This window comes from Haliaeetus albicilla, chromosome 15, assembly GCF_947461875.1.
Source record: "Haliaeetus albicilla chromosome 15, bHalAlb1.1, whole genome shotgun sequence".
NCBI classification, from domain to species: Eukaryota; Metazoa; Chordata; class Aves; order Accipitriformes; family Accipitridae; genus Haliaeetus; species Haliaeetus albicilla.
Window position 1 is genome coordinate 28,402,338 of NC_091497.1, and position 27,102 is coordinate 28,429,439.

General features: G+C 35.7%; 1 long non-coding RNA gene across 1 annotated transcript; it reads right to left on the reverse strand.

The window, feature by feature from the left end:
- Nucleotides 1-2,777: 2,777 nt before the first annotated feature.
- On the reverse strand, nt 2,778-13,344 carry LOC138689153 (uncharacterized). The gene is made up of 3 exons (XR_011328005.1): nt 13,203-13,344; nt 9,197-9,295; nt 2,778-3,082 (listed from the first exon to the last, which is right to left on the reverse strand). It is a non-coding gene; the product is annotated as an uncharacterized lncRNA (long non-coding RNA).
- Nucleotides 13,345-27,102: the final 13,758 nt, after the last annotated feature.

The window sequence follows — 27,102 nt, forward strand, 5'->3', positions numbered from 1 at the left end:
TATAAATTCTTCATCTACTATTTCAGCAGTAGGAAGTCCTGGCTGAGTACAAGTTTGTACACACACACAAACACACAGTAGAATCTCAGACATTGGTATTGCCAAGTAAACAACAGAAATAAACATCTATAGCAATTCACCACCAAATCACACATTCCCATCATCACACATTTAATGGGAGTCTGTACTGAAATCACAATGTACTGTGGATTACAAATGAACTGCAAACTGCTGCCCATAGTAGTGTGGACCATCAGTAATTTGCAGACCAATTAGACTATAATAACCCAGGGAGAACTGTCTTCGTTTGTGTTATATGAAAGCAGAACAAAAATAAACTCTGTGGACCTATTTTCTCAAATGGCAAAGGGCAAAAAACAAGGTAGGAATAAAATAACTAGAGCCACAAAGAGTTTATAAACAATACGTATTTTTCAGTGTTTAAGTTACTCTAATATAAACTTTTTGGTCATTTAGGTTTTGAGTCAGGTAGAAATTGCAGAATATGAACGTTTATTGAAAGATTCAGATGTGAATATTTAGACAGACCTGAGTAGTAACCTGTTTGAGATGACTAGTGTAAAACTTTAATCTTGCCATAGAGTAGCTTAATTTCACATGTATTTACTATGATAAATTAGTTTGCTAGAAATCTTTGAGATGTGAGAGATCAAACAAGATGTTTGGGAGATTTTTGTTAAATTTCATTAATAAAGTTGTATTTTTCTATGGTTTTAGTAGCAAAAGTTAAATATATCTATAGACTTTAAGTTTCTTTAGACCATTGAAGTCTATCACCAAAATCAGATATTTAACTTTGCTTTTGTTGTTTGGTTGGTTTGGTTTTAGATACACATTGCCTATCTAAGAGACTATAAGGTCCCATTTGAAGCCATTGTGATATACTGTATTGCACAGGTAGCAAACATGCTAAAAGAAAACCCCTATAAACAAATTTTCAGTTAAATGCTTTTTTAAAGAAACATCTGAAGACTTTTAAATAAAATAAGTATTTACATAAATGTGAATATAAAAAATGAGTATGTTAAATATGTAAATATGTGAATATACTCTTTTTCAGTAAGAAGTATGGGGGGCTGTTCATACATGTATTGGTTTGGAAAGTGAAGTATATAAGGATTTTTGTTTCTTAAAAGTACTAAAAGATAACATATTACAGATTAAGAGGTAAAAATTACTATTATTGGTAAAAGTAAAACCAAAATAACATTGAAATGTTTATTACAAAGTAGCCATCATTCTTTTCTGTGGGGCTCAGACTGTTTTGATATTGATCCTGCAAGTGAAGCTAGCCTGTATTATGCCTATTGGTGCCCGTTATTACTAAGTTTCCTCTGGCCAAAAGCACTGGCAGATTTGTTTGAAAGCTGTAGACAGTCTGTTTCTAAATGGCTATCCTAAATTAGGTTTAACCAGCTAATAAAAATGGCCTCTTATCCTCTTCAGCTTTAAATGAATCCTAGTTGAGAGAAAGAGAGGGGAAGAAAGTTCACCATGATCAAGATAAAGATGGGGACAGTAAGATTTTTTTAATTAAATCATCTCGTGTAGATACAACTTTTACCATCATCTGGTATATGATTAGGAAATGGGCTTAATTAAGGTTGTGTACATTATGATCATGTCAGTGAAGATGATTGATATTTTCCCACACCATAGCCAAGACCACAATTAGGACCTAACTGAGACTTCACATGTAAAATTATGGTAACTTGGCAAACTGTAAAGCACAACTGCTTTAGGTGTTAGCTAAGATCCACATTGTCAGCTGCTGCAGTCTGCTGCACTTTGAATTATAGCAATCTGATCACGTTTCTGAGACTGAAGTGTCTTTGAATAGTGTTGTTCAGAACTTTTGTTTTATTAAGACATTGGGGGTTTTCCCAATAAAGAAAAGGTGGATATCTAGTATATTAGATTTACTGAAGCACTAGCCAAATGAAAGCTGTTATCAAATTTGCATACAAAGATACTACATCTCTTTTAAATATATATTTCCTTAGTATAGATCTGTTTCCATTTCTTATATGTAAATTAAACACAAAGCTCTAAGACTGTTCTCAATTTTGGGGATATTTTTTCTATTTTTCATTATAATTTTACTTCAATTACACTAAAGGCTGATAATACAATTCATCATTTTAGTGATAAAATGATCCCCTAAATGAACATAAGAATACATATAACTGAGTGGGAAAAAAACAGATTATTGTGGTTTAACCCCAGCAACCACACAGCTACTTGCTTCCACTCTCCCCATCCAGTGGGATGGGGAGAGAATTGGGAAAAAAAAGTAAAACTCATGGGTTGAGATAAGAACGGTTTAATAGAACAGAAAGAAAGAAAATAATAATGATTCTACTAATAAAAATAGAATTACAATAATAATAAAAGAATTGGAATATACAAAACAAGTGATGCACAATGCACTTACCAACTGATGCCCAGTTAGTCCCTGAGCAGCGATTCCCCCCTCAGACCAACTCCCCCCAGTTTATATACTGGGCATGACGTCACATGGTCTGGAATACCCCTTTGGCCAGTTGGGGTCAGCTGCCCTGGCTGTGTCCCCTCCCAACTTCTTGTGCCCCTCCAGCCTTCTCGCTGGCTGGGCATCAGAAGCTGAAAAAACCTTGACTGTAGACTAAACATTACTTAGCAACAACTCACAACATCAGTGTGTTATCAACATTCTTCTCATACTGAACCCAAAACATAACACTATACCAGCTACTAGAAAGAAAATTGACTCTATCCCAGATGAAACTAGGACACAGATTTATTGCTGATGACCTTAAAATAGATGCTAACAAGCAACTTCTTTATAGTCTTCCACACATAGGAACATTTACACTTAAAATCATCATGACAATATGAATAAGTAATCATTAATGAAAATGTAATTATATTTTTAACAAAAAATAAGGAAACAGACACAATTGCAAGTGTATCTTGTAGCACTCTTAAAATTCTCCTTTGGTGTCTGTGGAAATTGGCATAACTTCACTGAGGCCATGTTGAAGATGGTATTTTTATGCAAAATGCAAGGGTTGCTGCTAGACTCACCTTAAAAAAAAAAAAAAGGAAAAAACAGTAACTGTAATCGTAACAGAAACATACTCATAATAAAAGCTGACAAAAGACGGGATATTTTTTTCTACTTCTATTTTAAATAGTGCCTAAAACTAAACCTCCTTAAAATGTTTGTTGCCTGCCCAGGAAATAAAAGACAATATCGATTGTCCACTGAATCATTAGAATAAAAAGTCAAAAAAGTGCTTAGTTTCATATTAGACTGTGACCTTGATGCCATCAATGAATGCTGAGGGACAGCTATAATTCCCAGGAGGAATCATTTTTCTGTTAAAGAGATTTCTTCTCAGCAACTCATGCTGATGCATCCACTGTACAAGTTTGTAAGAAGCTGCATGGCAGCAGAAAAGGTGAAAGTCTCTCCATGTGCCCTCTGGATACCTTGTATCCATAGAAGCCAGTGACATCTCAAAAGATCAAGGTAATTCATCTCATGTATGTCCTTTCAAAGCCTCTCACCCTACCTTCATAGGCTTTGGAGCCATGTTTTATTATTAGAAGAAATTACAGAAATCAGTGATTGCTATTACAGTATAAGAATTAGAGATGCTTATAATGAATAGCAATAGTCTTATTGTTTGGGGGAATAATTGTAATACTATTAATGCGTTGTTATTAGAAATGCTAATTCTGATAAATATGTTATATTACAATAATTTTTAAACAATTTAATAATAATGACTCCTGGAACAGTGGCTGTTATTATTCTAGTTGCATCTTACGCTGGATGTAGCTAGACCGTTGTTTGAATAAAAAGATAGCAATAAAAAGCTGCTTTCAATTCTCTTCTTTCTTCTTTTTTTCTGCCTTTTTTCCCCAGAAGATTTAGCTTCTTGGCTGGATACTCCATTTTCTTTAGATTTCCCATAGGGTCTTATGGATACACCTAAAGAGGTGTAGTCTGACTGGCATCAGCCATGAGAATTTCATACTGATAATGCCTCATGGACCTTCGTGGTCCTCCCCATTTGATAGGGTATATTTCATGCGCCCAGGATTCATCACAACAAGACTTTCAAACATAATTGTTTCCACAACAGGCCTTAATTGTCCCAGTACTCAGTATTAGAATGTCTTATTTTTAGATGCCTATAATTCCCAGAACAGCAAGACCAAGATTCCCAGTATAGTGTGACAGAAACTTTAAGTTAGCTATGTTACTTCTGTACAAGTAAATAGCCACATCTTATTTCTTACACAGTAAATAAAAAACGTTCCATGTGTACTACCCCTCCTTTTCTTTTGCCAGCTAAGCTTCCATGATTATTTTAATGTGATGCAAATACAGGTAGTCTGTAAAAAAATGACCAAGTAATTTTGTTAGCAAAAAACAAAGTTTACTTACTGTTGGTAAAGCAACGGTAATACAGATGGCGATTACTTACACTGCAGTCCAGACCTTTAGTAATGTAAACATATATATCTACCAAAGACAAAGGAAGCCAAAGCAACTTGTATTCTGGTAGCATTGTAAGTAATACCTAAGTCAGGTAGGGACTGGAGCTCTCATCACTGCCTGAATGGGTATTTCTCATCTCTAGCTCTCAAAGTTTAATTCCCAGTTGTCCTTTAAGCACTGATGAATCTAGTAGGAGTGCTTTAAAAAAGTGGATCACACCATGTGTTGCAACTGAGACAGACAAAGGAATTTATAATCTTAAAATTTACAGGGGTTCTGAAGTGAATACGAGCTTCAAGTATTTAGGTGTCATGAAGGTTTGATGACCATTTTTATGCTCACTGGAAGAAACATGGTTGCTTAGGGATTCTTCAAGTATAAATTTACATATCCTTAAAGATAAAAGAACAGATTGGAAAGTTTTGTGGCTCTGAGTAGTGCCCCAACCACCTAAATTTACTAAATGACATGGCATTTAGGCTCACACCTAAATCCTTTTATGCTAACACTTCTGATGCTCATGTGGTTGTGCAAAGGACAAGAGCTATATCTTCACAAAAATATCAGTCAGGATCTGGTCCCTGTTGGGATTATTTTTCAAATCTGAGAGCCTTTTCATGCCATTTTGACTCAGTCAGAATACTACTTTATTTTGCAAGCATTTCCATTAAAAACAGGAAGACTACTTGTTTGTTTAAAAATACATTTGATTCTTGGCTTGAAAATTGTCATGAGCTGCTCAGCAAGACACATCACAGGAACTTTTATTACCTGACCACTCTTGAAAAGGCCATTTTTGCATATTATACCAAATGGAATCTATGTCAGCTCTAAAATCAAAGAAACATTTGGGTTGGAATGTGTCTCTAATAATAGCAGTAATTATATGTAGCACCTAGCAATTTTCATCTGCAAAGCACTTACTACCAGCATTAGCTACTTAGTTCTCACAGAACCTCAGCAAGGTAGGCAGCTATTGCACCTCCCTGTAAGGATGCGTTGTTGGCTGGCAGATGATTGTTCACAGAAAAAAAAAAAAAAGAAAGAAAAGAAGACAAAAGAAAAGAAGAAAAGAAAAAGAAAATTCAGCTAATCCAGAAGTTTTAAGAAGAAAAACTTTAATACTAATAGTTTTAGGAGTAAGATAAAGTGTGATGGAATAGTTCTCTGTCTTAAAACACACAGAAAGCTTAGCTTAGTCAATAATGATTCACTGGACTCATAGTCCTGTGAAATATTGCCACCATACAAAAAGTTTATTTTCCAACCTACCATCTTGAATGTGAAAGTCAAATGGAAAACTCGATCTTCAGAAGGTGTTCTGCTGAATCATTGTTTTCCTGAGTACATGGAGCATGAGAAAATTTCCCTCAATCTCTCTTCCTACCTGACAGCCTTACGGGTTCTGCAGTTTCTCCAGTATTTCACTGTTACCCCAAGGCAACATATCGCTGGAGTGTTCTATCTAAGATGCACCCCTCTGTTCCTTACACTCTTGGCACTTAGCAGATTGTTGGCTGCTCTCCAGAGTAACACAAAGAAGCTAGAATCTGCCTGGCTGTCTATTAAAGAATTTCATTTTTCCTGTTGTATCTATTTCCTATAACTGTATTGGCATTGCCTGTCATTTATGTAACCACAGGAGACCATCTTCTTGCAAAACCTATTGTATGATCTAAACAGATGTTATTTCCATTAACACTCCAAATAGATTGGGGATGGGAAATAAGTCAAATAAAGAGCTATGGATTTATCTGTAAGACAGAAATAATAATAATAATAAAAAAGTCAGCTTTAACAACTAATTAGAACAGTTTAAAAGTGATGTCTATCAAAGGAAGTGCAATACATGATACTAAGTTCTTAGTTGGTAGACCTAGATTTACATTTTTCTGCGGGATGTTTTTTTTGCATTGAAAAGTGTTGATTCAATAGCACTGGAACTTTACACCAATCAATTTTTACAACATGTTGTTTCTAGGACTACATATTTGGAGCATCTTGAAAATAATACTGTTCCATATTACAGTTATATATTTGAATATAATCTGCCACTATGAAGATAATATAATATAAATATCTCATAGTTCCTTCCCGCTCTGCCTTTTCCTGCCAGTGCCGTCTGAATTTCAGTTAAGTGTTGTTACCTTCCATGATCTGTTTATTGCTGATTTCTGCATGCCTGTATTTCCCCACATTTTGCTGTGCATTGCTCTTTATCATGCTCTTCTACTATCTTTACTTATTCTCATCTTATATGTGCTCTTCTGTCTTATTTTTTTCCCCACTGTACCCCATTTTGTCTCCTGCAAAGCTTCTGTTTCAGTTCCAGTTGCCTGTCATTTATGTGCTTCCTCTAGTCTGCTGCAGGCAGATATCCTTTAACACTTTTAAGATTTCATTCTTCTCCCTCTAGTCTCCTTTTCCTTTTGCTTCTCATATCAGCATGTTTGGTTCCTGCTCCCCGGATGGGACTTTGTATCCCACACTACAAAAAGAAAAATCTAAGTTCATTCAGTCTATCTATCCATCTGTCTGCTGATCCATTGAAACTTCCACTGTAGTATTCAAGCCAGGCTAAAGAAGGATTTTCTAAAGAAAATCCATTGAATGATTAGACTATATCTCTAAGCTATGTTTACTATGAGTTCTTTTTCACACAACTGATCATGATTGGTTGTAATCACACAATATTACAAAAATAGTCATTATATCAAATAATAAGTGACTAGAAATACATCAACTGTGTTTTCATAACAATTTGGAAAGTTATTCTTCTTTTCAGAAAGACAAGACCTCTTTAGGATCTATGGATTAATTCACCATATACAGCATGTTTTTCTGCAACCATTATGATACAACTAATTTGGAGAAAGTACATTCTATTCCCAACACACATAACAGAATGAAATAACGCAAGATAAGAACAGTATATGGAATAAATTTTGCATATACTGGTGTAAAAACAGATGATGAATGCAATTTAAATTAAAGTATTCAGTCACAAAGTCAATAATGGAGATAGTGGGAGGGTGAAGGAATTAAAAGAGGCAAATGAGGACAAGTTTTTCTTTTTAATTAGAGTTGGTGTGAGACAGAATATAGATAAGGTAGAATTATACCCTTCCCCCAAATGTTCCAAATATTAGGGATTGTATAAAAGAAGGCAGAGGGGCCCAAAATTTAGGTCACAGAAGTTAATTCAGATATAAATTTGATCAAGCAGGTATAAAGGGCAGATCTACTAAGTAACAGAGCTGGACAAACTACTGAAAGTCAAAAATTTATACAGCAAATTTTTTTTTTTTTCTGTTTGGGAATCTTAGGGGATTAGAACTTGATTTGCATCAACATAGCTGCAGTAAAATATTGTCTGAAGACATAAAAACTTTCAAAGTGCCAAAGCCAGTTAAATCTTGTTTTGTAATTTCTCACAAATATTTGATTATTTAGCCTTAAATAAAGCAAGATTTCATTTTCTCTGTAATTGAAAAATAGCAGCTCACTACCACTACCCAATTTTTTCTCTTCTTCTTCTTTTGAAATTTTCTGAATGAGTAATCTACAACCACTAAATTTAGTTCCTGTCCATAAAAAGCATTTTGGAATTTTCTCTGATCTTATTAATCTTTCCTTCATCTATTAGATGCTTAAGAACTACTTTTCTTTGTATTTTGAGGCCTCATCCTTTCCTTTGCAAATGTTTTTACTATGGGAAATCGTACACTCTTTCTTGTTGCCTTTTGGAGTTTAGAAACAGACTCTTGTTTCTCCTTTTATTTCTCTGTCTTGCTTTTAACTTTTTATTTGTCATTTTTTACATCTCTGTCTCCTTCTAAACTATTAGTTCTGCAGAGAGAAAAAAAGCACAAACCCAAAGTTTCTCCCTCTGCCCAAATATGTATGGCAATAAGATCCCAAGATTTTTCCTTGGTTTACGTGAAAATATCATCTCTGGAACTCAAAGGTTTTTAATTGCTCAGAAGTTTCCATGTTCTATTTAAGCATAGCTTTCAAGAGAAGTCCTGCTCAAGGAAATCTTTTAAGTCATTCAGACCAAATCTTTGAAAGATGTCAAACATCAGGACAAATTAAATATTATTTATGATGGATATATATGTTAATTGTTTTGGATTGGTGTCAGAGATTCAATATTTAAAGAAACACATAATTTGTTGTATAGACTTTCTAATGAGTATTTCCATTAGCAGAAATTAAGGAATATGTATCTAAATTAGTATAAATTAGAGCAAAGAGTACAATTTTCTGAGAAATATGTGGGGGTTTTTTTTTGCTTTTTTCCTGGTTACAATCTATTGTCCATTTGTGTTATAACTTATTCTAAGTCACAAATATCCCTAGAAAATTTTATAAATATTTATTAGTTTGGGAAGTTTTGGGTTAGTTTGTTTTTTGTTGTTGTTTTTTTTGTTTGTTTGTTTTTTTAATATTTTCAGTTGCTTGAGCATTGCTTGAGCTATGTAGATTGTCTTTGAGGTTACCTGTTGCAACAAGGTTAATAGGACCCTGGTAAAATATTTTAATCACACATTTAATGATGTAATGTGGTATTAACTTTAAAATAACATTCCTTTGTGATTTATATAAATGTACATTTTAACATTACTGGACAAAAGCAAAAAAAGGCCTCAATAATGTTATTAGATTCTTTCTATTAATTACATACCTATTAAAAATTGACCCTTTCAGCATCAGGCAGTTAAATTTATGCTGGTGGCTATCTTTCCTCCTGGACTGTATTTCCACTGTTTCTGAAGGCATCTGCAGGAAAGGAGAGGGGAGGATTATTTCTGGTTGGTCTTTTCCTTCCTTCCTTCTTTCCTTCTTTCCTTCCTTCCTTCCTTCCTTCCTTCCTTCCCCCCCACCCCTCGCCCCTCGTTTCTTTGCCTTCCTTGTAAATGCTGTAAATTTCAGCACCAGCTCTTCTGATCTCAGGAGCCTGGCTAGACAATATTAATCATTCATTTTAACACCAGATTCTAGGTCAAAAAATATTTTTTTCTTCTGGGAAGATTGGTAGCAATAGCTTATTTTTATTCTGAGTCTTTGCCGCTTCCTTTGGAAACTGCAATTTACTTCTCAGGATTATGTGGACATTTTCACTCAAATTCCCTGCTATGGGAAATAATGTCTCAGAACATTATCAATGCCCAGTAGAATATGTGACTTCCTCTCTGACTGCAAAACCTTTTCAGCTGTTGTTCTAAAGGTCTTAAGTTTGTAAATTCTTGCTTGACACTTGTTTGTATGCTAAGAAGTTGAGAAAGACATGGAGTTAATATTGTATAGAGCTTTCAGAGCTAAATGTTAGAGGTTCATTTCACCTAACATTTATGTGTTAGACATCTAAGTCTGAGCTGTTCACCTCAGGCTTCATTTATGGTTGTTGAAGATAAATATGCACTTCCAGAGGGTGACTGCTTTGATCTAATTTGGTTGCCTTTCATAGGGTTAGATTAATCTCTCTCTGGAGATGCCTACTTCTTTTCATTGATGATAATACAAGCCCAAGATGACTAGCACAGCACTAGGTGTTGAATTTTAAAGCACTGATGTTCAGGCAAACCAGTCCTACCTGACATTTCTTTTATGACTGTCTGCACTTCGATATAATAACTAGTTGTTACAATTCAGCAAGAGTAGGGGATGTTAAATGTCTTTGAAGTCTTACTCTTTTGATTGCTGTAATTTTGCCATTCTTTAGATACAAATAAAGAAAAAAAAACAATATAGAAATATGGTTGCAATCACAGAAACATGGTGGGATGACTCGCACAACTGGAGTCCTGCTATAAACTCTTCAGAAGGGATAGGCGAGGAAGAAGATGCAGTGGGGAGCCCTGTATGTTAGGGAGTGTTTTGACTGGAGCTTGATGATGGTGATGGAAGGGTGAAGTGTTTATGGGTAAGAATCAGGGGAAAGGCCAACAAGGCAGATGACATGGTGGGAGTCTGTTATAGACCACCCAACCAGGATGAAAAGGCAGACAAAATAGTCTATAAGCAGCAGGAAGAAGTCTCACAATCGCTAGTCCTTGTTCTCATGGGGGACTTCAACTTACCAGATGTCTGCTGGAAATACAATACAGCTGAGAGGAAACAGTCTAGGAGGTTCCTGGAGTGTGTGGCAGATAGCTAACTTCCCGACACAGCTGGTGAGTGAGCCAACCAGGGAAGGTGCCCCGCTGGACCTGTTGTTTGTGAAGAGAGAAGGACTTGGGGGTGATGTGACAGTTGGAGGCCGCCTTGGGCACAGCAATCACGAAATGATAAAGTTTTCGATTCTTGGAGAAGTAAGAAGGGCGATCAGCACAATTGCTACCTTGGACTTCCAGAGGGCAGACTATGGCTTGTTTAGGGGCCTGGTCAGCAGAGTCCCTTGGGAGGCAGTCCTGAAGGGCACTCTGACCTCGGTGCTGGGGAAGGTTATGGAGCAGATCATCTTGAGTGCCATCATCACGGCATGTACTGGACAACCAGGAGATCAGGCCCAGTCAGCACGGGTTTATGACTGCTTGACTAACTTGATCTCCTTCTATGACAAGGTGACCCTCTTAGTGGATGAGGGAAAGGTTGTGAATGTTGTCTACTTAGACTTCAGTAAAGCCTTTGACAAGGTTCCCCAATGCATTGGGGTCAATGAGGCTTGTAAAGCACATAAAACTTGGCTTCTCTTGTATGTAATTTTCTTTTAAAGAATAACAGCTTGCATAACAGAAAATTTGTTCTTTACCGAGACGTCAAAGATTTGAATCAACACCATCTTCAGTGTGCCACTAGTTATTACATTTGTCATCCAACAGCCAATGAGGGAAACAAGGCTTCTAGAAGTTAGCTATTCAGTGTTTTGTATGTAGGAAACTCCATGGAGATATTTAGGATAAGAGCAGGGTGGGGTTTTTTCTTCATGACTCAATGAAGTGTTTAAAAAATAAGGTTTTTCTATTCAATACAAGCATAATTTTTTATTCAGTAGTGGGTCTTTTCCCATTTTGTCCTGGAACAACCACATATCAAAAATTATTTGTAACTATATACAAGTATGTATGAATATGTGTATTTTTATATATTGATATATGTATGAACATAGAGAACTTGGGGTCTTCCCACACACACACATGTAAACAAAAGTGTCCATAAAATCAATGAAAGAATTTTAATGTATTATAAAGATGCCTTTTGCTATTTATTATGTTTTTTTCTTGGGCTCCTACAAGTGCATCCGATTGTAGTGTACTAGTAAATCACATACTAAAATGGGACAGTCTTGCAAATATATTCAGTCCTCAGTGTAATGAATGCATAGTCATAGTGGAGAGATCAGGATTTCAACATCTGGCTCACTGTATTGTGTAATAGTTGTAGGGACATTACAGTAAATATTGAATATATTGATAAGTTAATTTAGTATGGGTGTTCCTGAGCCTTGTGCATTATGACTGTACATTTTTTTCCCTGTGAAAATACCACTTTCCTTTAAAATTTTATATGGTAATGATTCCATGGGAGCTGGCAACTGCTCTTGAAAAGTTGAGATGTAAAGATGACTTCCATATCTGCCTAGAACTGTGACTGGTTTTTTATGATATACTTGAAATTTTGACCATTGGATCAGATACAGAAATAATGCCACATTCAAAGTTGACTTCCCCCTACCACATATTTTATAACAAAACTTGGTCCTGCCTGCCACATTCTCCTCTGTTCTCACTCTTCACTCATATTATTCAGAGTCTATTGTTGTAGAACAGGAAGTAAATGAATGTTTTATTCTGATCTCTAGTTGCCTGGAGACTAGATCCCAGAAGTACAAGATGTCTCTCCTGTTCAAATTGAAACACTAGATGCTCTGCTCATCTGTCATTTCCAGTTCATGCATTTGTTGTCTAAATACGATTTTTCTTATACACCTACTCTTCTTAAACTTGTAACCTGTATACGTTATGTTCATTTGAGGCACCAAAAGGTGATTATTAAAGAATTCAGTTTATCACAGAGGACTCAAAATATTGCCTATAAATTATAGGTTCAGAGTTTTATTCAAAACTCAGTAGGAGTATAAACGTCACATAAATGGCTATTCAAATAACATCAATACACAGGCACACTATACCTACAAAAATAGAAAATAATACATGAGCTATTATGTGGAAGGGATGCAGGCTTTCTATTTTCTATTTTAAAATACATGACAACATAGGTTTTCTGCTTTTCCTCTCTACTGAGGTCAGATGTTACATTTCTTCACTGCATTGTTAAAAAGCGTGTGTGTGCTGCCCATCAGTTACACTGATTTTATCAGAGGAGACTTTTTCATTTGTCTTTCTGTTCCAGTATTTTCAGTTCTTTATATGACTTAAGAAACTATCCAAAAAGGTAAGAAGTTTAAGTCAGATTACTATAAGCACTAATTAGACCATTTATCTTCCAGTGGTTGGGATGAAAGACAGTTATGAGTATTACTACCTGAATAATGCAGAGATTAATTCATACACTCAGTAAACAATGAACTGCAGGGATTTTGGATAAGGAGTAGCAAATAACACACATACACACAAAAAAAGGGGGGACAGTAATTAACACCTCTTGTTAGGATGAGAAGAACAGGACTATTTAAATGTTTTTCTCTTAAATCCTTTCAGCACTTGCAAGCAGAACAGCATCATACCGTGACTGGTGGTTTTTGAGGTTTGCAGGAGTCGTGTAGCAGCTCATGCAGACACTGAAGTACAGATGAATGCCACTTATCCTGGTGCATCGCATCCACTGTAATGTTGATTCTATACAATAGATTGAAGAATGAGTCAAAGCAGACCTTTACTTTTAATGTTTCTATTGGATCTCCTTTTCACATTTTTGCTTTCCTCTTTTCTAAATATGCTATACAAAGTGACTGTATTTGCATCTTTTCTTGCTTTTGAACATTTTTTCCTACTGTGTTGTCTTGTGTAATTGTTTTCACTTCAGTGCCACATGGAAAAAAGATGCACACATCTATGAGGCCTTTGAACAAAAATCCACCAAAGCTAATTGTTCTTGCTTTGTCAGTCTTTATATAGGAAGCAGAAGACTTTCTCTAGTGCAGATAATTAAACAGAGAGTCGAAAACTTGCTTTAACAGAGATGACAAAAATTTAATTCACAGCAAATAATAAATGCAGTAGACATTCACTTTAAAATTCATAAGAATTCATCTATTTGTGTGTCTCCAGAAAATGAGGGAAAATTGAGACCTGTCTAGATTTTAATCCCTTGAAGTCTGGTCTTTAGATCAAAGGTAAATATCATATTTAAATGAAAGTAAACTTGAAGGTTTCCTATTTAAGGAAAAAAAAAATTGCTATATCTCTGCTGATCTTTTTTACTTGCATATATACTCATTTATATACCTTTGACCTGAAGAGGGTATGTTCTAAGTGTGATACTACTGCTTAAAAGTGCTAATGAATAGTTTTAGTGGAAAGATCAGAGAAATAAACTTTTTTTTTTCAGATGAATAATATCAGTGTCTGTCAGCATAGATCAGGCAAAGGTGTCCAACTGAATTTCAGCATAGAATCAAAATATAAAATTAAGTAAAACATTGAAAATAATAGAAAATAATCATAGAAGAGACATACAGACAAAAATTAAGATGAGTAGAAGATCATCCAGTAAAGGAAACATGAAACAAAAAAGATGGGTGAGAAAACATTAGAATGAAGAAAAAAAAAAATCTAGAATAAAAAAGGCATGACAAAAAAGTAAAGAAAATAACATACACAGATTTTTTATATATATATATATATAAAATTGATGAAAAGTCCTGCTCATAGCCATTTTTTGCTGTGTTCATTGCTGTTATTTTTATGCTTTCCTTCTGAAGTTTGACAGGATCCTCACTTAACAATCATGCAGTTTTGACGCTATTTAGAGGCACTACGACTTTTGCCTTGTCTATGAATAGATTTTCTTTCTTTGGAAAACAGGGAATAACACAGAAACAGGAATGCAACTGCATTATAGCTGAGACACATACACTACCATGTGCTTTCAGTCATCTTCAGGACAGCCCTTAACAAAGAAAGAGATACCTTTCCAACTTTTTAAAGGTCTGCTTTGCATGTTATGCTAATTGCCTCTTTAGCAGCTTCTAGTTGTACAAATCAGTCCGTCCTTCACAAAGGCAATCTTCATGAACTGTGACCAAATCGAATCATGAAGCCACCTGTCACATTCATATTTGTCCTGCTGAAATGTATTTTCACTGTACATACCTTACAGAGGTATATGCATTAAAAGGCATATTGCACCTGGAACTACAGCTGGTGTGAATTGGTTATATTGGATCACAAAAGGATAGACTGCACAAACTAGCCTTCAAGCTGAAACCATGCAACTCTTAATGAAGCCAAACTCCTGTGAAAGTCCTTGGTGTTTCGCCTGAGTAACTGAGTCCTAAAGTTGTTAAAAAAAACCCCACATATAGAGGCTGTGAAAATCTGTCTATTTACAGAAGTAAATCAGAATTGTTCCTAACTACATATGCACACCGATAATACCTACAAGCATTTATTGAAAAAGAAAAATCTCATTAATTTGGACTTCTGCTTTCACATCTCAGAGAACCTGTCTGTTAGAAGAAGGAAGAGTATCAATATAAGATTGAACTTCTAAAAATATTGCAATAATTGACAGAATCTACCTTACTAGTTTGCCTCCAGATGTGTTCTATTAATTTAATTAGCTTTGCATCTGAAATAGCATTTGTGTGTCCTTTATGCCACAAGCTGAAATCATTGTAAAGCTTCCTATATTTTTAGTTTTCATGGGCTGTCAGTGTAGGTAGAGTGAAGAGAAGCATGCTAAGTGAATCATGGTGTCACAAATGAATGAATGCATTTTTTTCTCTTGTTAACTTTGACAAATAGCATTCAATGAGGTAGAAATTTTACCTCTATTTATTTATTTATAATAGTGCTGGCAGTTATATAGTGGGTAGGGCATGGGTGATGAGCATAATGTTGGCATTATTGTATAGACAGAAAATTCTTTTTTGTTTTAATGAATTTTCTTAAGGTGACAGGATGTTGTCCTCTTACAGGTCTATCTATATAAGGGATTAAGGAGTTATGAAACACTTCTTAGACACTATGTTCACCTTTGGACACAACTATATCACTTAGTATAGCTTTGAGGGAAACATGCTGTATTTACATGTATTATACACGTAAACCTGCTGCCAACTATTTTGTTGTTGGTACAAAGGGGGTTGCAATTCTGAGAGCCACACAATAACACAATAGTCCTGGTCAAGACTGATGTCAGGCAACACAACAATTTGCACTGTAAACACTTCAGTTTGCAGCAAGATCTTGGGCATCCTCAAGATCTTCAGTGTCCAGTGGCTTATGGATGCTCTAGAAGGTAATGATTGTTTATCCACTGATGTTTCAAACAGTGCCTAAATTGTTAGGAAACATCATCAGAACTGAATTTCTTAAGTTTGCTAGATGTTGGTAATTTTAAGGCTTTGCTTTAAGGAAAAAAAAATCACCATAATTTTTTTTCCGATTGATGTGGGGTACTTTATTAACTTTTCTATTCTTGCTATCATTTGTAAACTGTGTTTATTAAAAAAGAATCCAAAATCACACACACGCAAAAAAGAGACACCCCCCACCCCCCTGTATTGGCTTGGGAACTTTTCAGGGGAGGGATAGCAGTTCTAAACTGTTATTTAATGCCTTTCTTTAATCTTTTATTATTCTTTGTTTGGGTTTTTTGTTTTGTTTATTTTTGTTGACAAGATTTCGTAGGCATGGCATTCCTTAAATTTACAGTTGTCTCTCTTGTCTAGTTAGCCATCTGATATGCACTCTAAAGTATTAAAGAGAGAATGTTGCCTCTAGACAATTAACATAGTTCCAATTTGCAAAGAATTTTCAGATCACGAGAGGAAAGATGTTCACTAATTATTATTATGAAAAAATCCATATTTCAATGTTTACATATGAACGCTTCTGCTTTTAAGGATAGTCCTGAGGATAACTATAAAAACCTTCAATGAAAGCTTTCTTATGCTGAAGAATATGACTAAATGTGGCACTTCATACACTATGTAACAAACAGTTGTGGAATAGAAGACATGGAAAAATAGTCATTTAAGCATGTTTTTATCCATTTAATAGTGCTTTTACTTGGAAAAGTAGCAGAAGAAAACTTGAAGCAGTCGGAGAATGGCATTCCAACATCTCCATTATTATATTGGAAGGTTATATTTATTGCTATGTGGGAAGTTTATGTTTAAGGTTGACGCAAAACTATTAAAATGCCACAGTTTCTTCTAATAAATACTTAACAGCAGAGCCGCTGTGGAGTTCAACGAATTACATCTTCCTATATCGTGCTTCTAGGTGGGATTGCAATGAAAAAGAAAAAAAAAATCCCTCTCCATTATCAGGGTAATTAGTTCCATAAATTCCTTTATGTCTTCAGTGAAGAAATGGGGTAATTACATTGTGAAATTTCATTTTCCTAAGGGGACACATTAATTTATGGGCACATGTAATATTTTGCTTCAGCACAAGGTTTCCACATTCTGTACATGTAGTTCATTATGCAGAAAAGAAATATTTTAAAGCACACAAGATTCTACATATAGTACAATGTGTATTTTTTTTAATTTAGGCAATTTATTTTTAGCAAATCTGTTGGATTCTGACCTTCATTAAGTACACTATAAGGCATAAAACAGAAAAACAAGTAATTTTACTTTTATTCCTTGAGAGAAGAAAATATTCAATTTCTAGATAGATATTAAAGTTCATAAAATATCATTAAAAGCAGTAAGTGTGGTGGCAACTTAATTATTACAAAACACTATAAGTAGGGTCAGGGCCCATGTTTTATTAAATTTTATTTCATGGGAAATATAGTATGTTAATTACTAACACAGCTTTATCTATCTTTCTATTATTCAAACAGTAATATCACCTCTGTTAAAGGTTAATAACATTATTATTATTTAATCCACTAGATTTTATTGAATATTTTGAGCCCTCTGAGGTAGATACTAGTCAATCCGAACAGAGTGGTTTTTATGTCCTCTTGTTACACTCAAAATCTTGTGAATGGACAAAAAGGAAACACATCTTACAAATAAATTTGGGAATTTATTGTTAATGTCATGGAAATCTTCACAGTCTTTTTCAAAAATTGTTAGTCTAGATCTGATTATTATAGAAAAAGAAAAAAATGAATAGTAACGTAGTTAAAATTGTTGTTCACCCACTCCTTATTTTCCACTCCTCCTGGTGTCATGTTCACCCTCTCCCTGCTCCTGGTGATTGCCTAATGGTAGTAATGGTGGAGATGCTATGGTGAGTCATCAGCAGTTGGAGTCCTTTGCTGTGAGGAATGTGGTGCTCATGTTCATGGTTTCTTCTTCCTCACTCTGGGGTCCACTTCTGTCCTTTTTATGTGTTAGTCAACACACTTTTACACTTTTTCTGTTTCTTCAATTATTTACAGTTCCATCTTGTATCAAAAATTACTATATATGATGCCCTTTATGCATGTCATATAAAAAAAAATGTATTTGTTCTCTTTTTACTGCCTGTCCTGGTTTCAGCTGGGATAGAGTTAACTGTCTTCCTAGTAGCTGGTACAGTGCTGTGTTTTGAGTTTGGTATGAGAAGGATGTTGATAACGCTGATGTTTTCAGTTGTTGCTCAGTAGTGTTTAGACTAAAGACAAGGATTTTTCAGCTTCTCATGCCCAGCTGGAGGGGCACAAGAAGTTGGGAGGGGACACAGCCAGAGCAGCTGACCCAAACTGGCCAACGGGGTATTCATACCATGTGACGTCATGCCCAGTATATAAACTGGGGGGAGTGGGGACAGGGGATTGCCTCTCGGGGACTAACTGGGTGTAGATCGGTGGGTGGTGAGCAATTGCATTGCGCATCATTTGTACATTCCAATGCTTTTATTATTGCTGTTGTCATTTTATTAGTGTTATTATCATTATTAGTTTCTTCTTCTCTATTAAACCGTTCTTATCTCAGCCCAGGAGTTTTACTTTTCCCGATTCTCTCCCCCATCCCACTGGGTGGGGGGGAAGTGAGTGAGCGGCTGCGTGGTGCTTAGCTGCTGCCTTGGGTTAAACCACAACACCGCCAAAACCAGTTTTGCTCCAGGTCTGTGTTTCTGTAACTTTCCGTTGTAGTTGTGGAGTCTCCAATGCCAGCCTGTGCCCCATCTTTTATGGTCCCATTCCTGTATTCCTCTCTGACGCATCCTGAGTTCCCACCTCTCAAGGACATTATTGTACCAGGCCTCTAGTCCTCTGCTCCACATCATTATGGTAGAGTCATAAACCTCTCGTTCTACACAGAATAACTAATAACTGTTATAGATACAAAATGATGTTTTTACCATACAAAGACAACAAAAGTAAAATAAACTAGCCAGAGATATCTGGTCTATGAGAGAAATTGGTGTTACAGATAAACCAAGTAAAACAAAACTGCAGGCAGGTCAAGACAAGTTCAGGCAGAGCAGACCTGACAAGCATCAGCCGTGAGGCCGTGCAAACTCAGTGCAGAGCTTATGGCCTGTTACTAGCAATGGCAATATGATATTACAGGGCTACACAGTTACACCATGAAGTTAGCAAATAGCTGTGCCTGACATACTGACCTTACCTGGGAAGCAAGTCAGGTGGCTTTATGCCTCTATGCACAATGAGCCCGAGCCTGTGCTACGCAGAGTTCCCTGTGCATGTGTGATAAGGCTGATTCATCAGATCTGCTGCACAGTGGCAGCTGGCTTTTATTTTCAACTGGGACACCTGGACCCTAAAAGTCCCATTGCTTTCAGTGGTCTTTGGGGCAATGAGTAGTGAGGCTCTGATCACTAGTGGGCTTCTCTTGCAGCAGACTCAAACCACTGTTGAAGTTCTGCCCTGTTTCAAGAGCCTGAATATCACCCCAACAGCAGTTGTAAGACCGAATAGGACAATTCCCTCATCGTTAAGTGCACACAGGTAAAACAGATGGGCAGTAGACCCAGGGACTTTTTTTAAGAGACACCTGATTATTAGATTTCTCATCATGGAAATGAGTCAGTTGTGCACATATTTCTGGCTGTGTTCCTGCTTCCTAGCTCTTATTCATATAGCTCTGTTCCCACACTACCTTGCTCAGGGGAAGACACCTCAGCAGTATACCTTCTAAGACAGTTTATTTTATAAGGGTTAAGAGACTTATAAGGGGAGCACCATCTGTTTTTGCAGCACCATGTTTTATTACAATATATTATAATGCAAATGGCTTTAGCACTTTCCTCAGGTTAGTAGGCAAAATTCACAATTTATCTTGGCAGGAAAGCACTGACCTTCTCTGAGGAGTTGGCTGTTATAGTCACTGTTGGTTAGCACTAAATTGCTGACCATCTTGAATAGGTACAATCGATTCCAGGAAAACCTCTCACTGAGAGCTAACTAGGGTATAGATCTAGAGTACACTGGAGCACTACATGGTTATAGCCTGCAGGTTTCTGTGTGTATCAGCACTGCATAACCACTGTATAACCAATATACTACTTTTGGCCTATAAGGGCGATGATTTTGAAACAAACGTTCATGCACTTGTATGTCCTGTCTCCTCCAGGACAGAACTCATCAGATGAATCACATTTTTCTGTCTCGCTTTGAAGCAGCTTGAGAACTTACCTGATGTTATGCGTACCCATAACTGTTCTGCTAAGCCTTTTGCTGTTAGGCTACAGGTAGAAGAACAAGTGTCAAGGTCAGACACTTCCACATTATTGTCATGTTGAAATGGTTAATTGCTATTAAACTTCTCCACAAAGACCTAGGAAGTCGATGCAGAGTTTGTATGTTTAATATTTTCATCAAGTGTGATTATTAGGTTATGTTCAATGGAAGAGCAAATCACAATAAAACAGTTGCACTGAGTCAACAAATGGTGAAAGGAAGTGCTCTAGGCTCCTGTTGTCTAAGACACCATTATATAAAATGTAGGCAGCATTTCCTCTGTTGGCTGTATTAAAAAAATTAGATCACCATTTTTTTTGTAAGAGGCCTGATTCAGTGAATATACCATGTTCTTATAACAGCATATTGGTCTGGGCCTGTCAGGGAGCCAAAACATCACCCTACTTGGTTTCTATATCCTGCATAGACCCTGCCAGGAGCAGAGACCTGTACTGAACAGTATGTCACCTCCAAAGTCTTACTGAGCCTCCCAGCTTCTCATTGAGTGCAGTGGTATCCATTCCAAAAAGGAGTGAAGACCACTACTGAAATTTATACACCCTGACCCTCAGCCTTTGAGAACTTGCAGATCACACAGGTGCTTAGACACTGTTTGTTTTCAGACCTATATTTTTATTTGGATCTAGCCTTAAACTACTTTTAACATATTCTTTTTAAAGCAACTTATAATTTTTGTTTGAGTGGAAGACATGAGAGGCACTTTGAGAATCAAAGTACAGTGAATTATGAGCACATTGCCTCAGTGATTGTTTGGTTCCCCACCACGCAATGAGTTAAACCACAGCCCAGACTAAACCTTCATGAGAATTTATCAGACAATGAGACATTTCTAGACACTAATGAACTTGAATTGTATTCTCCACAATTTGTCTCTATTTATGAATAATTGAGCAATGACTACTATATTCATGAACTATCCACAAACACTGGAAGTCTGAAGAAATTATACCAGAAGGGAATTATCCATGATTATTATTACATGCATTCTCATTCCTGGTTAGAATATATTTTTATTCCTCTTCTTAGAGGTATTCCTTTTCTTTTGAAGTTTCAGCCATCAGTCAGTAATCAGAAAGATAATCAAATGATCAGGTAAATCATTTTACTGCTCAAATTCTAAATATAATATCTGATGTGCTATTAACTCTGTGATGAGAAAAGAGCTTGCCTTTAACGTTCTGTGTATATGAAACTTAGGATGCATCCACAAAAAAAAATTAGAAATTGTTTGTGAAATAGTCTCATAATCTCCAAGTTTTGCAGAATCTCACTTTTGACCCTTATTTACTCAAACTTGTTCTAATCAGCAGAAATAGCTCTACTTATCTCTTGTTTCTGCCATAGAATCATTCTTAGAGAAATAATGCAAATGTCAACTGCAACAGTGTGACTCAGAAGCGTGGGAGGCATCATCTCAGGAAATGGTCCATAGCTGTGACTCTTAATCCCATAATGGAATAACTTCAAACATTACTGTCAGCAAGCTTAAATCCAGAATTATTCATTATAGCTTTGGAGCATGATGTTATAGGTAGTTTTATTTTTCATTTGTTTGCTTTTTTTGTGGTGAAAGCAAAGCTACAGTGGCAAAAGAGAGAAAACCAGGTCTACATCTGGATTACAGAATCCGTAGATTCTTCTTAGTGTTCAAGCTGAGAAGATTGATTGCTTGATTCTTCAAGATGTTCAAGCTAAATGTCATGTTAGTATGTCCCACTCAGGCACCATCTCAGGGCAAATGCTATATACACACACCTTTTCCCACCTTTCCTTCTCTTTTCAGCTACTCTTCATTTCTCCTTTGACAAATGGAAGACAGAATATTTTTGTAGGTTAATCCAAATGATGTCTCTGCTAAAAGATTAAAAATAGATTCCTACAGTAAAATTTCTTTGTATTTTATAATCATTTTAGATTAGAATATAAAGAATGTTAGAAACTGAAACTGCTTCCAGGAAAGTCCTGATTAGATTTGATAGTCAATCTGCAGAATTCTTATTGACTAGAGGGGGTAGCTTTCCTGAACTTCTGCAGGAACTCTGTGTAAAATGGGGCTGAAATTAGCATGAAAAATTATGAGCTTAAGCCTAGTTCACTAATTTCATCCATCGTCCTGAAAAACTGTTGGAATCACTGATTTCCTAACTTAGGAATCAGAATATGAGTGGGGTAGCAGTTGCCACTGCCTCTATGTTTACTATTATTAAACACAATATGCATTACAAAGATAGAAAAAAAGAATATGAATGTAGTTTGGGGTTTGGGATTTTTTTTTTAGAGTTATTCTTGCCTCCCAGGTTCATTTTCAGAAGAAACCATATATAATAACTGTATACAAGGCAATCTATACCTTCAATTCTATAGCTTGTTATGTACGCTCTACCAGATTGGTCAAAATTACTTTATATGTGCTCTAAAAAAATTACTCAATTATATTTTGGAGAACATTGACACTCAAGCAGAGTATTAATATCAACTCAGGCATTAATTAAAGCCTGCAAAGGAGAAATAAAAAATTTTGCTGAAGTCTTTGACAAGTTTACTATACAGTTAAAGGTGAACAGAATTGTTTATTAATAAAAAAGGAGTCAAATGACTGAGAAACTGCTGACAGTGTATGTAACAACACAGTTCATCAAAAAAAGAAAAAACTATTTAAATTACATTTTGTTTTTCTATTACTTTCAAATACTTCAGACCAGCTGCCTATGCCCTGGATATCCACACATATAAATCATAGCCTGATTTATCCTGATTTTCTGAAGTGTAGGTTGTGGAGCAAATTCTATTTGTTTTCTGTAGTCTTAAAGTGATTATTAAGTAAACACAGACAGAATGCATTTAACTGTTCAGGGCTAGACATGCCAGAATGCTCAGGCACCTTCTGGACAAGGGACAGGGGTTTCCTGTGATAGTGTTGCACTGAACTCAAAAGCCATATGTGTACTACTAAATAAAACTGTGTCAGGGAGTGTTCCTGAACACAAGAACTTTGTTGTCTATGCTATTAAATTGCTAGAACAGTCTCTGTTATGTTTTAGGATGTGCTGACTAGTACTTCTCGGAAAATTGCCAGCTGCTGTTTGGGAGTTGGCACAACCTGGAGGCTGTTCCCCATAGACATTCCTGGAGGAGTCCTGGGGAATGGGCTATTCCATGCTGATCGGTCTCAGTTTCTAAGAGCTGTCCTAGGCACATTTAGCATGTTCCTCAGCTTTCCTCATAGACTGCTGTCAAGATATCCAATGTCAAGATATCCATTTGTTTTTATGCCAGCTGAGGAACTGAGGACTTCTGGACAGCTGTCTTCAGAGTCAGGTGTCTTAAAGCTCTGGGGCTGAGTTACTCCAAATTGAAGGAGAAGCATCTTAGGGAAGGGGAAGGGTCAAGTTCACCCAGAAAAGCTTAGTCAGGGTTTTAAGAATGAATCATTTTGTAATGATAATTCACACCACGAGAAGGAAATTTGAGGAGTGTCAAGTTTTATTTGAACAGGAGTAAATACGTAAACCAGATAAGCTTCAGATGGACATCTGAGCACATAAATCAGATCTTGACCAAAGATCAACAGAAGGTTCAAAATCTGCAGAAAGCCAAACTGAAACTACGAGTTTCACTACAGGAAGACTTTCACTGAGGAAGGGTTGAAATGGCACTTCAATCAAATTCTGTTCATCTTGTTCTCCCTGACAAATAGTTCAACAAGCTTAAATAATTTCAGCAGAATAAATTTGTGAGCAGAATCTGTTGCATTTATGAGATTCAGTTGTATCACATTTTAATATTAAAGTATCCCACAGTCAATTAATAAAATATATTAAGAGAAACTATCTAAGTGTCTAATCTTAATGAAAAAAAAACCCACAATGTGATGTTTCATTTCTAGCAAAAAAATGAAATACCTTTTTCAATCTAATTAGGCTGTTGGTTGTCATTATATCTAAGAACGCAGCACCATGGTCCTCATTACTATTACTAATTCAATACCTGTAAGCCGGATTCAGGCAAAGGCTTAGGTGGTATGGCTACCTTCTTCCTGTGTGTGGATAGTTAACATCTTGGAATAAGAACAGAAGCATAGGGAAAAGGAAGAAACCTAAAATCAGCTTTCCCAGGTTGTAGTTCATTAGAAAAAGACTATGACAACAGCTGAGGAGAAATAATTTGTTTTGGTTTGTTTTTAAAGTCTTTTACTGAAGTATCTTTACTCCAGACTGCTAAGAAGCACTTCATTTATGCAAGTCCAAAAGCATTTTCAATCATTCTTTCAAAGTAAATGGAGATATTATTTTTTTAAAACATATCCAGCAGAGGAAATTCAGTGGATGTTCTTCATGCTGACATTACATTTTATTATAAATATTGTGTTTTCACACAGCTGTCAGAAATTTTGCCCAGAAAATGAGACCTGTTTGCAGAAACTGTCATACTTTTTCCAAGGGTATTTCAGCCTGTATAATTTTTCTGTCTACTGTGTGTCCCAGCCACCCAGGTCTTGGTGGTTTCTTTGAAGTGAAATTAAAATTATTCAGAAGACAATTAATGTACAGGTTATTGTGTTATTCCGGTGTTTTGTCTTCTCTTGTCCCCCATACCTCCTTCAGCAACAATGAAGGTAAGAAAAGTTAGCTCTGGGGGTTTTTTTGTTTGTTTGGTTGGTTTTTTTGTGAGAAGACAGATGAATGACAATTTAAAATCACTGTACAGTTTATGCCTGTCTTATTAGGACTGAATTAGATGACCAGTTGAAATAGTCACAAAATATGGCTTCTTTTCATCTCAACCCTTGTAACAGTCTTTCTGTCCATACATCATGCTAAACTCATGTCATTTCTGAAAAAAATAATTGGTGTAAGAGGAAAAAGCAAATACAGCATAGTATCTATACCAATTACTAGGGAGGCCTTCTACCCACAGTCTGGTTTTATGTTATACACCAAGGACTAATTTCTGATAACTCCTAACATCTTTTCTTTCAACTGCCTTTGGGAAAAGGAAGTGACAGACTTGCTATTGAGCCAATCCAGTCACTGTTAGAAATGACTATGCCTAACTGGACTGAGATTTTTAGAAGACCTTGGCCTAGAAAGGAAGAATGACTGAAATACTGAAGAGTTAAGCAAGACTGAGGAAATTGTGAAAATGTGTTGAGAGACAAATTTCAGTTTACTTGTGAGATTTTAAATTAAAAAAAAATCAACAAAGTCTCTTAGGGGCAGAAGTGCTTGCAGAGGTAGCTGACAGTGGAGCAAATGCTAGAGCAAGTTTTTAATTTTAGACATAGGAACCAATGTTCAACATAACTCTCTGTTTGCAATGTCTAAGTAATTTTTCTAGACTAAACCAATACCTAAGAATACACAGCCCCTGTGTATTCTTTGACAAGTTCCAAAAGGCTCAATGAAAAGAAATGTTAAAAAAAACCACACAGAAAAATGCACATTTAACTTTAAAATTGCTATATTTAAAGCTTAAACAGAGTAAGGACAAATGATCCCAACTTCCTATTGAATTAGAAGTCATAAATGACTATTTTCTTATACATTTCATGACAGAGATACACTGCAAGATCAGTGCAGTGGAGAAGTTTGTGAGTTATAGTGTCTAAGAAAATAGTTAAAGAGGGAGACATATAAGAAAGTTCTTGAAGCTGAGAAATGATGCTATATATGTTGAAAACGTATTTTATTTAAAGAGATAAAAATGTGCTCATTATGTGCATAGCATACTGAGTTTACTACCCTTTCTTTAATTTATGGTCTCAAAATGCATTGCCTCAGGGCAGGAGAGCCTCCACAGATGACTTGTATACCTGTTAATTTGATGCATCTCTAGAAGTGATTCGCTCTGATGTTTGATCAAGGACACATCTAGGAAAGCAATTAACCAAAGAAATTGAATTGTTTCTGAGTATCAACATTTTTTTATTAAGAGAAATCATGCAATCTTTGAGAAATATTCAGGCATTGTTATTGGGTGTAAAGCCAGTTAATAGTTTAGTAGGTGTTATTACTGTAACAATGTGTGTGCATGGTTTCATGCTTTTCATTTTAACTATGAGGCTATGCTTTATTTATTGCATTCATTTTTCTAATCAAGTGTATATTTCATAAGGATGCTTTCAAGAAAAATCAGAAATAACATCATGTAGTCATAACAAAGAAAATTTCCTTGGCATGGACTTGTGGTGTGCAATTTTGCATGACATTGCAACTGAAGTCAGTATAGGAAAACTGTTGTTTCACTGCCATGAGAAACAATGACAAACAAAATATTGAGTCCTTCAAAACTGGGACATAGCTGACACATTCATTTCTTCCTCCCTCCTTTGAGTTTAAAATCATATGTACACATACAGATGGAGTTTTTTATTTTATTTTTTCTATGCAGTTATGTTGTTTACTAATTCAGATTTCAGCAGATCATAAGATTTTGCTACAAGAGTCCTTTCTCTACATTCAAAAGTGAAAAAAAACCAACAACAACCAACCCACAAAACCCAGAACTCCTCCAAAACCATTGCAGTTACAATCAATATTCAACCAGTATGATCAAGGTTTTATATAAAATGTAAATAAAATAATTCCCTTATTTACTGGGCATGGAACACTGATTTTTATTCTTTTCCATACAAACTCATCAATTTTAAGGTGGATAGATTAGGATACAATAAATTAGGATAGTTTCTTCTTCAAGAAAAAGAGCAATGTACAATGTGAGGCTCTGTTGAGAACGTAGAGAACTCTGTTTAAAAGCATACAGACAATGGAAGAAACAGTGGGCATTTC